The 10,378-nt window shown below is 53.6% G+C and overlaps 3 pseudogenes, besides 3 other annotated features; all 3 read left to right on the top strand.

The window, feature by feature from the left end:
- Positions 1 to 10,378: a sequence feature (areas not merged during assembly with more than two copies in the genome that could not be assigned to a particular haplotype).
- Tc00.1047053508877.10 lies at positions 240 to 2,735 on the top strand (annotated as a pseudogene).
- Positions 2,813 to 2,915: a sequence feature (T-rich).
- Positions 3,621 to 3,641: a sequence feature (AT_rich).
- Positions 6,879 to 9,203, top strand: Tc00.1047053508877.30 (annotated as a pseudogene).
- On the top strand, positions 9,818 to 10,378 carry Tc00.1047053508877.50 (annotated as a pseudogene).

Consider the following 10,378-nt stretch of genomic DNA (forward strand, 5'->3'; position numbering starts at 1 on the left):
CCTTTTTGAAAAACACACAGCCCTTCCACCTCGGCGTGTGTATGGTTGGAATAAATGATTGTTGCTGCAGTGGCATGCTGTGCACCCCACTGGCGTGTCTAATGTGTTTCCCTGTGCTCTTCTCCCCATTTATGACACACACACTTGAAAAGGAAAGCAAACAAGCGCGAATCGCTACTGTGAAATTCGAAGGCACTGAAAGAACCAACAGCACACACACCGCCCACACACACATATTTATATGCTCTCACGTGTTGCAGCTGTGAAGGCACCCCGCACACACAACCGTCGCCGTGTGACCGGATCCCGCGGAAGGAGGAGGGAAGGAAGAGAGAGTGAGCCGCAGAGGCCCAACATGTCCCGGCGTGTGTTTACTTCCACGGTGCTCCTCCTCTGTCGTGATGGTGTGCTGCGGCACTGGTGGGGCTGCGGCTTCTGATGGGAAGCCATCTGAACCAAATTATAAATGGAAGGACGTCAAGAGTGAGGATGGTGTAACTGTGAACTCGTTGGGTGTTCCCGGCCTTTTGAAAGTGGGGAGTGATGTATTTGCCGTTGCCGAGGCGCAGTGCAAGAAGGATGGAAAATATTTTACTGGCATTGCATCCCAACTTCTCTCGATGGATAAGGGTAAAGAAAAGGAGGAGGTGCTGAAGGATGCCAGAGTGACACAAGTTCTGGAAGAAGTCACTTCCTCAGAGGGGGAGAAGGAAGTAGATGTGAGCCGACCAACAACAGTTGTGAATGGAAGTGATATTTACATGCTGGTTGGAAAAAACAGCCGGACACTTCAAGCTGGCGATCAGGCAATTGGCTGGGGACTCATGCTGGTGAAAGGGCACGTCAGTGGTGAGAACCAAAGGGATAAAAGAATTTATTGGAACGATACTTACGCCATTCCGTGGACTTACAAAGGCAACCAACACAGTATCCTGAAGCGGCTGATCGGCAGTGGTGGATCGGGTCTTAAGATGAATGACGGTACGCTTGTGTTCCCGGTGGAAGGGAAGAAGGAGGTCGACACACAAGAGGATGGAAAGACCGTTTCGCTGGTCCTATACTTGCAGGGTACTGAGAGCTGGACATTGTCAAAGGAGGTGCCTGCCGATGGCTGCAGTGTTCCCTCCGTCGTGGAGTGGGAGAAGGATAAACTCATGATGATGACTGCATGTGATGATGGCCGCCGCAGGGTGTACGAGTCCGGTGACAAGGGGACAACGTGGACTGAAGCGCTCGGGACACTCTCGCGCGTGTGGGGCAACAAACACGAGGGAAATGAGAAGGGCGTAAGGAGCGGGTTCAGCACAGCGACTCTTGACGGTGTTGAAAATGATAATAAGAAGAACGTGATGCTCGTTACTCTGCCGGTGTATTCCGAGAATGTAGAAAAGGGCGTACTCCATCTTTGGCTGACGGACAATACGCACATTGCCTATATTGGGCTGGTATCCGAGGAAGATGAAGAAGAGATTACCGCCAGCTCCCTGTTGTACAAAAGTGGTAAAGGTAATAATGAGCAGAATGATGAGTTGATTGCACTGTACGAGAAGAAGAAGGGCGATGGGGATACACCATCACCCGGTATGGTCTCTGTGCTTCTGACTGGGCAGCTGAAGCGGGTGAAGGAGGTGCTGACGACCTGGAATAATGTGGACCAAAGCGTTTCCCAGCTGTGCCCCCCAAGTGCTGAGAAGGACCGTCCAACTGAAAATGACTGCAGCGCTGTTAAGATCACGGATGGGCTGGTTGGCTTTTTGTCCGGCAACTTCTCTGGTAACACATGGATGGACGAGTACCTCGGGGTGAACGCCACAGTAAAGAACAATGATGATGGGGCGGCAACGGGGTATGCGGATGGAGTGACGTTCCAGGGAGCGTGGGCGGAGTGGCCTGTTGGCAGGCAAGGGGAGAATCAGCTGTACCACTTTGCGAACTACAACTTTACTCTTGTGGCGACAGTGACCATCGATGGTGTGCCGAAGGGGGGTTCTATTCCAATGATTGGTGCGAAGCTGAATGACAGTGAGAATACAGTACTCCTGGGACTGTCATACGACAAAGAGGGGAAGTGGATATTACTGTGCGGTGGCAAAACGAACAAGGAGCACAGCAGCGATTGGGAGCCACAGACACAGTACCAAGTGGCCATTGTGCTACAGAACGGCAACCAGAGCTCTGCGTACGTCGATGGTCAGCCTGTGGGTGGGGATGAACAGTGTAAATTGGAAACTGCGGATTCTAAAGAGATCTCCTACTTCTACATTGGAGGGGATGGAAGCAGCGCAGAGGGCCAAGAAGGCGTGCCTGTGACGGTGACGAATGTCCTGCTGTACAATCGTCCGTTGACTTCCGAAGAGATTGGCGCCCTCAACCCGAATAAAGCCCCCATTTCACCTCCTGAAGATCTTACCGAAGCGGTGGTGGTGGATACTCCTTCGCCAGCGGTGGGCGGACCAGTTGCACAGAAAACCGTGTCCGTGTCCACTCCTGGCGGATCCACGGTGAAACATGAGTCGAGCGCAAGCTCTGCTGAGGATGAGGGGACGGTGGGAGGAACGGATGCGCAGAAGGAAGAGGTCCATCCACAGGCCGGGGAAGTAAATGCTGCGGCACTCAGCAGCAGCCCTGGAAATTTTTCGCAATTGAATAACAGCGATGCCATCACCATACATGGGAGCGGACTGCTGCCGTCGCTGCTTCTTCTGTTGGGACTGTGGGGGTTTGCGGCTCTGTGAGGCGTAACTGGCTGCCGCGTGGGACAATTGCGACCTCCGATGCACACGATTACTTCCTCTGGAAAGAATATTTTTGATACTTTTACTTTTTTGTGTGTATTTTAAATTTATCTTAATTTTTGCTTCTTTTTTGTTTTAAAATTCTTTTTTCATTTTTATTTGTTTGTGATTTTCATTTTTTTCCAACGTCCCCACACCCCTTTTCTTTTTGCTTTGGGGCAATCACTATGGAATTTCTTTTTTCTTTTCTACTCTTCCCTCTTTAATTGTTTCTGCTGCACTCTTCCTGCGAGGGGTGCCGTGTGTTTCCCGCCCAACTGCTCCGCTCGCACACCCACCGACACGCTCATGACGACGGCCCTGTGCGCCTCGCCTGCTGCACGCATGAGGAGGGGCCGCGACGAACGGCGCGCTGAGGGAGCCGTGACGTGTGGGCGTGCGACGAGGGCCTGTGGGGCGGCGCACACATTTCTTTCCCTCTTGTTTTGTTTTCCTTGCGGCCAGGGCGGGCAGACACCCGCAGCGCCACACACACAGCCACACCCTGCCGCCGTGTTTTTCTTTTGTTTTTTGCTGCGCTCACTCTCCCGATGGAGTGACGCGACTCCCGTCGTGTCTGCGTGCTTCTCTCAGTCCCCACACACACGAGTGACTTTGCTCTGCGGGCCGCACTCACGCGCCGATGGGAGGGCTGAGGGGAGCAGCAACACGCAGATGACCCCATGAAATATAAACGATGTGCGGACACACAGAGGGTCGGACGGTTGAAACACATTTAAATATCTTTTAATTTTATTTGCGGGCAAAATATGCAGACGGTTTGGTGTGGCCACACGGCAGCCGGCAGCTTTTTTAAATTTGTGTGGAACAGTAATGGACGATTTCTTTTTTATTTATAATTATTTTGTGTGATGGGGTTTGTATAAGACGAGGAGGAAGCTTTTTTGTTTTGGATAAATCTTGTTTGAATTGCCGCTGCTTGGGCTGCGGTGCAGTCGTGAGTTTGAGCAGTCTTTTTCTCTTTATTTCTGCCATGCACCTCCGCTGTACATTTTTGTGCATCCTTCCACATACTCTGCTTCCTTTTCTACTTCTTTGCTTTGTGTTTCTGCAGGAACACACACACAAGATGCACATTGCAGTGGATTTGAATGCTTCTTTTGTAGCGTGTGCTTGCGGTTGCGGGTGGCTGCTGCTTCCTCCGTGGGCATGAATGGAAGGAGGAGAGAGGGAGTGCGCAGCCCGAGTCACTCTTCCTGCGGGTGCGATGCGCGCGGTGGGCTGTGACTGCTGTGGAGGGCCGCATCCTTTTGGTGTGCGCTTCTCCGCCGTTGTGTCGTGCGTTGGCGCATGTCATTTGTTGTGCGCGTGCGTGCTGGGCATGTTTTTCCGGAGCGTTGGGCGGCCGCCATCTGTCTATGGCGGCTTGTGTGAGTGGGCACGTGCGGATGAGGGTCAGGGCGTATGGAATGAAGGAATGGCTCGAGGAAAGGGGAATTTGATTTGGAGGGTATTTGGACCAGATTCATTTGACTGCGGTGGACACATGCACGACGGATGTGTTTCCGCATAATGGGGTGGATGCGACAGGATTTTCCGAAGTGGCCCGTCAATGCAGTTCGGGTTTCATAGCACCGAGGCATAGTGTTCTTCCTGCAATGGCTGGTGAGGGCCTCTAGTGGACCGGTGTATTTATGCTGCTGCTGCTCGAGGAGGCGTAGAAGTGCGATTTGAGGTGAGTGGCGGAAGGGCCACACATCCCGCAGTGACGGTCGTCGTTGGCCCACCGGGTGCCTCTGAGGGTTTTGTTGGATGCAACGTCCTTATGCCCGTCTCCGGATGGCGGCATCCCTGATGCAGCCAACGAACGGGGCTGGGAACGACGGTGAGACGCAAGCACGTGTGGATGTTTGGAGCGGCCGGCGCACCGCACGCTGAGAGCATGGCGCGGTGAGGGCCGGACCCAGAAAAGGGACACCGCGTGGGACGTCAATCTTCACTGCGGCGACCGCCACCGAATTCGGATTTGCTCGCACCTTCTGCGGTCCCTCTTCCTCCCCTCACTTCTCTGCCGAGGACTGTGCCGCGGGATCCAGCAGCGCGATGTTTGGCCGCAGGAACATGGCCCGAACAAATGATTTGTGGGAGGGGGATGTGCACTGCGACGAGAAGGAAAAATGTTGCGAGACGACCACCACCACAAGACCGGAGTGAAGTTGTGTTTTTTCCACTTGCGCGAGGGCGGCCTGCCACCTGGTCGGTTAGGAGGATTATTTCTTTTTTTTTGCGTCGTTGCGCTCCCTTTTTATTCCGCTGCGTTTTCTTGCGGACCTTCGAAGGGAGATTTGCAAGAAGTTCCTGCGAGGCGTCCGTGCCGTCGTCGGAAAAGCGGATTCCCCCTTGAAAAGCGCTACTTTTTAAATTTGTTTTGGGCGGGGAGTTCCTGTCGATTCACTGCGACTTTGTTTTGCGGATTTGATGCGTGTGTTTCCGAGCGGTTCGATCTGTGCTCCCAGTCCACTCGGATGCGGTGTGCGCGTCGACGTGATGGTGCCTGCCAGCCGTTTTATTGCCTCCCCGCTGTGGCTGCCGCCGCTGCCTTCTTCCCCTCCTGAGGTCCTGCGGCTTCTTGACACGATGCTTTGGAGAAGGCGTTGCCGCTCTTATCGTCCATGATATTTTGATTCTGGTGTCGCGGTCAGGAGACATTGAACGAGAGGGTTTGCTGCCCTCCTGTTTTATTTGTCCTCTCTGCCTGACGGCCAGTTCTACACAAACGTGCTCCTCGGCACCTCAGTTGTCGCTGGCAATCGCATGCGCCAACTCTTCTCTGCTCCCTTTCAGTGTCGCATTTTTTTATTGATTGACGGACGCCATTCTGTCCGGCGTGCCACTTTGATTGGATTGTGTGGAACTGCTTGCCAACACCATCGGAGAAGGCAGGTCAACTTTTTCACTTATTTAAACGTCATCTTGCGTGCAAGTATTTTTTTCACATTTTCCGTTGGGCACTCAAACAGCAAGGTGTCCGGAACTATGCGTGTGTGGGATTATTCCTGCCATGCGAACCGCGGGCAACACCGAGGGGATGCCATTTTGACTCCGCGGAGTTGTTGTTTCTTTTCACAGGGCTGGCAGGGAAATTTCGTACAGCCTGCTACTGCTGGTGTGTCCTCAAATGTTGTCACTTCATGCGAATAATGTGCTTCAGCGAGTGAGGGGTTGATTGGGTTTGTGTGCACTCTGATTGTGTTTGCCACTTTGTGCGGGCACGCAACACTTGAGTGGTGGGAAAATGGAGCGGGGCGATGCCTGGCCGCGTCTCGCCCATTGTTCACTGCACGATGGTGTGGTGCATATTGTGGTGTTGACTCTGCGATGTGACTGCGGTCTCCTGTGCGGCAATGGTGGTGGGTGGAGGAGAGTGTTGACCCGCTGCGTGACGGTGGGATCGTGTCTCCTTTTCTTTTTACTCCTTCCCTTTTGTGAAGGTGTGCACTTATTTTTTGTGTCGGTGATGGGGCAAACAGACCGACAACGTGAATAAAATAAAACAAAATAGAAAAAGGGGCGATACTGTGGCGGTGTTGTTTCGGCCGATTGCACGTTGTGTCGCTGCGGGGGCGGTGGGCCTCGACTGTTTTGCCGACAGGCGTTGCAGTGCGGCTGCATGGCGCACCGACCACCGAGCCGTGCGAGTGCCACGCCCAACGTCATTGGGACAGCGGGACGAAACAGCCGCGACTGTGCTTTGGAGCCAGCGGCACCTGCTGGCCGCAGTTGGGCGGTGCGAGTGGGATGCCTCACCGCACGGGTGTTGTGATGACACCTCGCCGTGGCTCTTGTGATGGTTCCGACGCTGCAGCTCGACATGCGGTGGGGAGTAAAGTGTGACCGCAGTGGACCAATGAGCAGCACCAACATGAGGCTGAGTGATTTCCTTTGGAATTACGTTGGCGGCAGGGCGGCCGTTGATGAAAGACTACAATGTGACGATGGAGATGTTTGTTCAGGAGCCGGATGGTTACGCACAAGACCAGCGGCTTCTTGAAGAAATTCTTAACCTAACTGCGCACCAAGCGCTGGAGGCCATTACTAAGCCTCTTCACGGAGGTGTGCTCTCTCTCGGGCAACGTAGGGACTATGAAAGAAAAGGATACGATCACTCCTCTTGCAAGGGGAACACCAAACGGAGTACTCACGCAGGTACTGACAGAAGCGAGGCGGGAGGCAGAGGAAAGGCTAAGAGGAACGCAGGAAATGAAATTTACCATTTCCACTAATATCGAAGATGTACTGTTTAAAGGAAGAGTTCGCGTCAATGAAATGAAGCTGAACGACTTTCTTACGAGGGAACCGGACGGCAGGGGCGTTGTGTACACCAATCGGGATCTCTTGCTGGAGGAGTTTTTCAAGGACCCCACGAAGTATGTCCGTGATAAAGGAGCGTTGAACGAAATGCAGGCATCCGGTCATTATTTGGGTATGAAGCGAGCTGTGAAGGGTGAAGTGATCTTCGACGAGGATATACGCAGGCTATGCGATAGGGTGTCAACAATCTACCGGGGTGGTCATTGGCTGCTGCGGAGGTAAAAGCAACTGTTCATAACTCCACTAAACATTTCTTGGATGCAGCTGCCGAGGAGGCGAGGAACCCAACGACGACGAGCACACCGGAGAAACTGCAGGGATTGTACGAGTCTGTGCACAATGCGAGGTGGAGCCATGCGGTGGAACTTCCGGACGGCGTAGAGCGAAAGAAAACGGGGACGGGAATGGGGGTGCATGAGGGGAGGCCAGAACAGTCATGGTCGTACAAGAAAGCTGACGACGCTATCGAAAAGAATGACGCTGTGCAGCAATTCGGTGCAGCACCTCCCGTGCTGATGTTGCTCGCCTCGTACAATGGATGGCCGTGCTCGTGGCATACGATACAGGATCTTCCTAAGGACGTTTTGTAAACTGTGCGGTGGATCGAGCGTGGCAGATCGTCAAGGGCGATGTAACCGCGTGGTTCAGTCCTCACGGTGGGACCGACTTTGAGCCCAAGCGACGTGTGCTGATGGGGACGCCCGGGATCGGGAAATCGGTGGCTGCCGGCTCGTACCTCCTCTACCAGCTGCTGCACTGCGGTGTCGAGAAACTCCCTGTGGTTGTCCACTGTTTTGGTGGAGGAGATGCGTACGTGTCTGACAAGACCACCAGAGCGGTGACAAGATGCAGCGATGAGGGCATGTGCATCTCGGAGTTGAGAAGTTTGAGGGGGCACGGGAGGAATGTGTATATTATCTACGATGTGGCAAAGGAGGGAACGCCGCCACCGAGACATTTTGCGCCTACTTCTGGATGGGGCATGATTGCGGTGTCATTCCCAAAGGTAGCCAACTATGATGAGTGGGCGAAGCAACTACAAGCCGCGCGAATCATCGTGAATTGCCCCGACGAGATGGATGTGAAGGCGATGTGCGCCTGGATAACGCGTGATGAGACTAAAGAGAAACAAGCGGAGTGCTGGAAAGAGGTCAAGAACACATGTATCTTTTGGGACCGATTCCACGTCACGTCTTTGACGAGGAGGCGTTTACGGAACGCTGTGGAGCGGTGGAGTTTGCATTGCAGTCGATCAACGAGGTAACTGTGAAGGAGCACTTTTCACGGGGAGGTGAGTCGCCATGGTACTCTGAGGATCCGTCCCACAGGCTTGTGAAAGTTGTTCGGGAAACATACGCAGGCGGTGTGATCCTTTTCAATGCACCGATATCTGATTGCCTCGAGGAACGGACATTGGAACGCCTCCCAAGTGTAGCAGAATAAATTAGCTTTTGAGGCTGATGTTGGCGTCGAGGGATAATATTTTGCCGATGTTTTTTGGATGGCTTGCTTTGAAATCGTTCACGGAGAGTGCCTTTGCCAAGGCAATTGCGACGTAACCCACGGAGTTTGAGCCGCCAACAGGACGTCAAGCGAAGCCCTGCGTCTTGAAGTTGGCCCCTGAATTTCATCCCAAGGGAGATGAAGGTTTGCTGCCGAGTGAATATGAAAAAACGATCCGTAAAATGAAGCACGGGGTGCTGCACACACCGTGGGCTACAAAATTTCCGCTGGTGGACGCCTTTTTTCTTCTCGGAGTTCAATCCAATGACGGTGGTTGGGCTGCGGATGGCTACGGCGGGTGGGCGCCACACCACCGCCAGCACTGTGCGGCGGTTCACTGAGTGCCTGGCGGCATATTTTAATGGTTGGGAGGAATTGTCCCGAGACATGTCGTGGGAGATTATTTACGTGCAGCAGACAGGCAGCACGCCGAGGAATGGCTGGCAGAGATGTGATGTCGAGAATTCCAATAATGTGAGCGACGAGAGCCGTGAGATTCGGCGTTTTGGAAGGAAGAGGTGCACCAGTACCAATTGTCAATATCGTGCAGAGACTTTTGAAGAGACGAAGCTCTTCGAAGTGTGCAAAAAATAATAACAATAATAATAGGAAAATAGATTAGTAAATTGAAAGTGAACGAGTCATTTTGATTTGTGGTAAAAAATATTGTGGGATTTATTTATTTTTGGATGCTTGTGCCTGAGCATGCGGTGCGGGTGCACCATCTCCATGCGGCAGCACCGCACACAAATGCCAAAATGTCCAACGCTATCGAACATAACAGTGACAGAATAAATTAGGGAGGGAAAGGGGTTGCTTGGCTTCTGGTGGAAAACATTGGGTGATTTTTATATGTTATTTTGATTGTGTGCGCATACGAGGCGTCATTGGAGAATTGCCCCAGTATGAGAGAATCATTGTGGCTGGCGGTGTCACGGTGTTACTGCATTGTCCATTTCCTTCTATTGTGTTCGAAGGCCCATCACTAACAGAAGCATCTTTAAGGGATGGACGACGAATAAGTTCTATTGTGGAAACAGTGCGCTCCGTGTGACCCCGTGGAGTGAGGCGCCGCGTCATGGCTGGATGAGGATCCGCTTCCGCGTGTGGCTCCTTGGGTGATTGTTTGCTCGGTGTGCGTTGTGTGTTGGCTGCGGGCTGTGGCCGTATCCCGTTGCCGTGGGATTGAACTGGAGGCGGTGGCGGTGTGTGGGCACTGCGGCGCACCACGCTGGAGGATGGCCGTCCCGTCGCTGGCGCCATGCACATTGACTGTCAGTTTCATTTCACGGACGCCTCGCCGCGCACTTGATGGCCTATGCTCTCGGGTTCAACTGCCCGCACATGGCAGGCCGCAGCATGGCGAGGAACGTTGTCGGTGTGCGTGGCAGGGCGCTGTCGGCGGTGGTAGACTCGACGACTGCCGCGATGGCAGCGAGGAGCCCCGCGACAGCGACGACATTAATGGCATGGAGCTGCAGGATGGCGATGGGGACGGGAGGACGCTGGAGTCGCACTGGTCGCAGCGCCACGCGAGGGATGAGTGGATGGCACCGATTGGTTGTGCCGGCTGCTGCACGGAGCTGACGCTGGCTGCACCGGCTGACCTGGGCTGCATGAGGGTGAGGTGGGAGATGGCGGAGCCGATGCGCTGGTGAAGGAATTCGTGCTGTGCGCTGCTGCAGAGGAAGTGCTCCGCATCGAAAATGAGTGAATCCCCAGATGTTCTGCGAAGCAGACGTTCATGCCAGACGCCGCACGTTGGATCG

This window comes from Trypanosoma cruzi, genomic scaffold, assembly GCF_000209065.1.
Source record: "Trypanosoma cruzi strain CL Brener 1047053517083 genomic scaffold, whole genome shotgun sequence".
NCBI lineage: Eukaryota > Euglenozoa > Kinetoplastea > Trypanosomatida > Trypanosomatidae > Trypanosoma > Trypanosoma cruzi.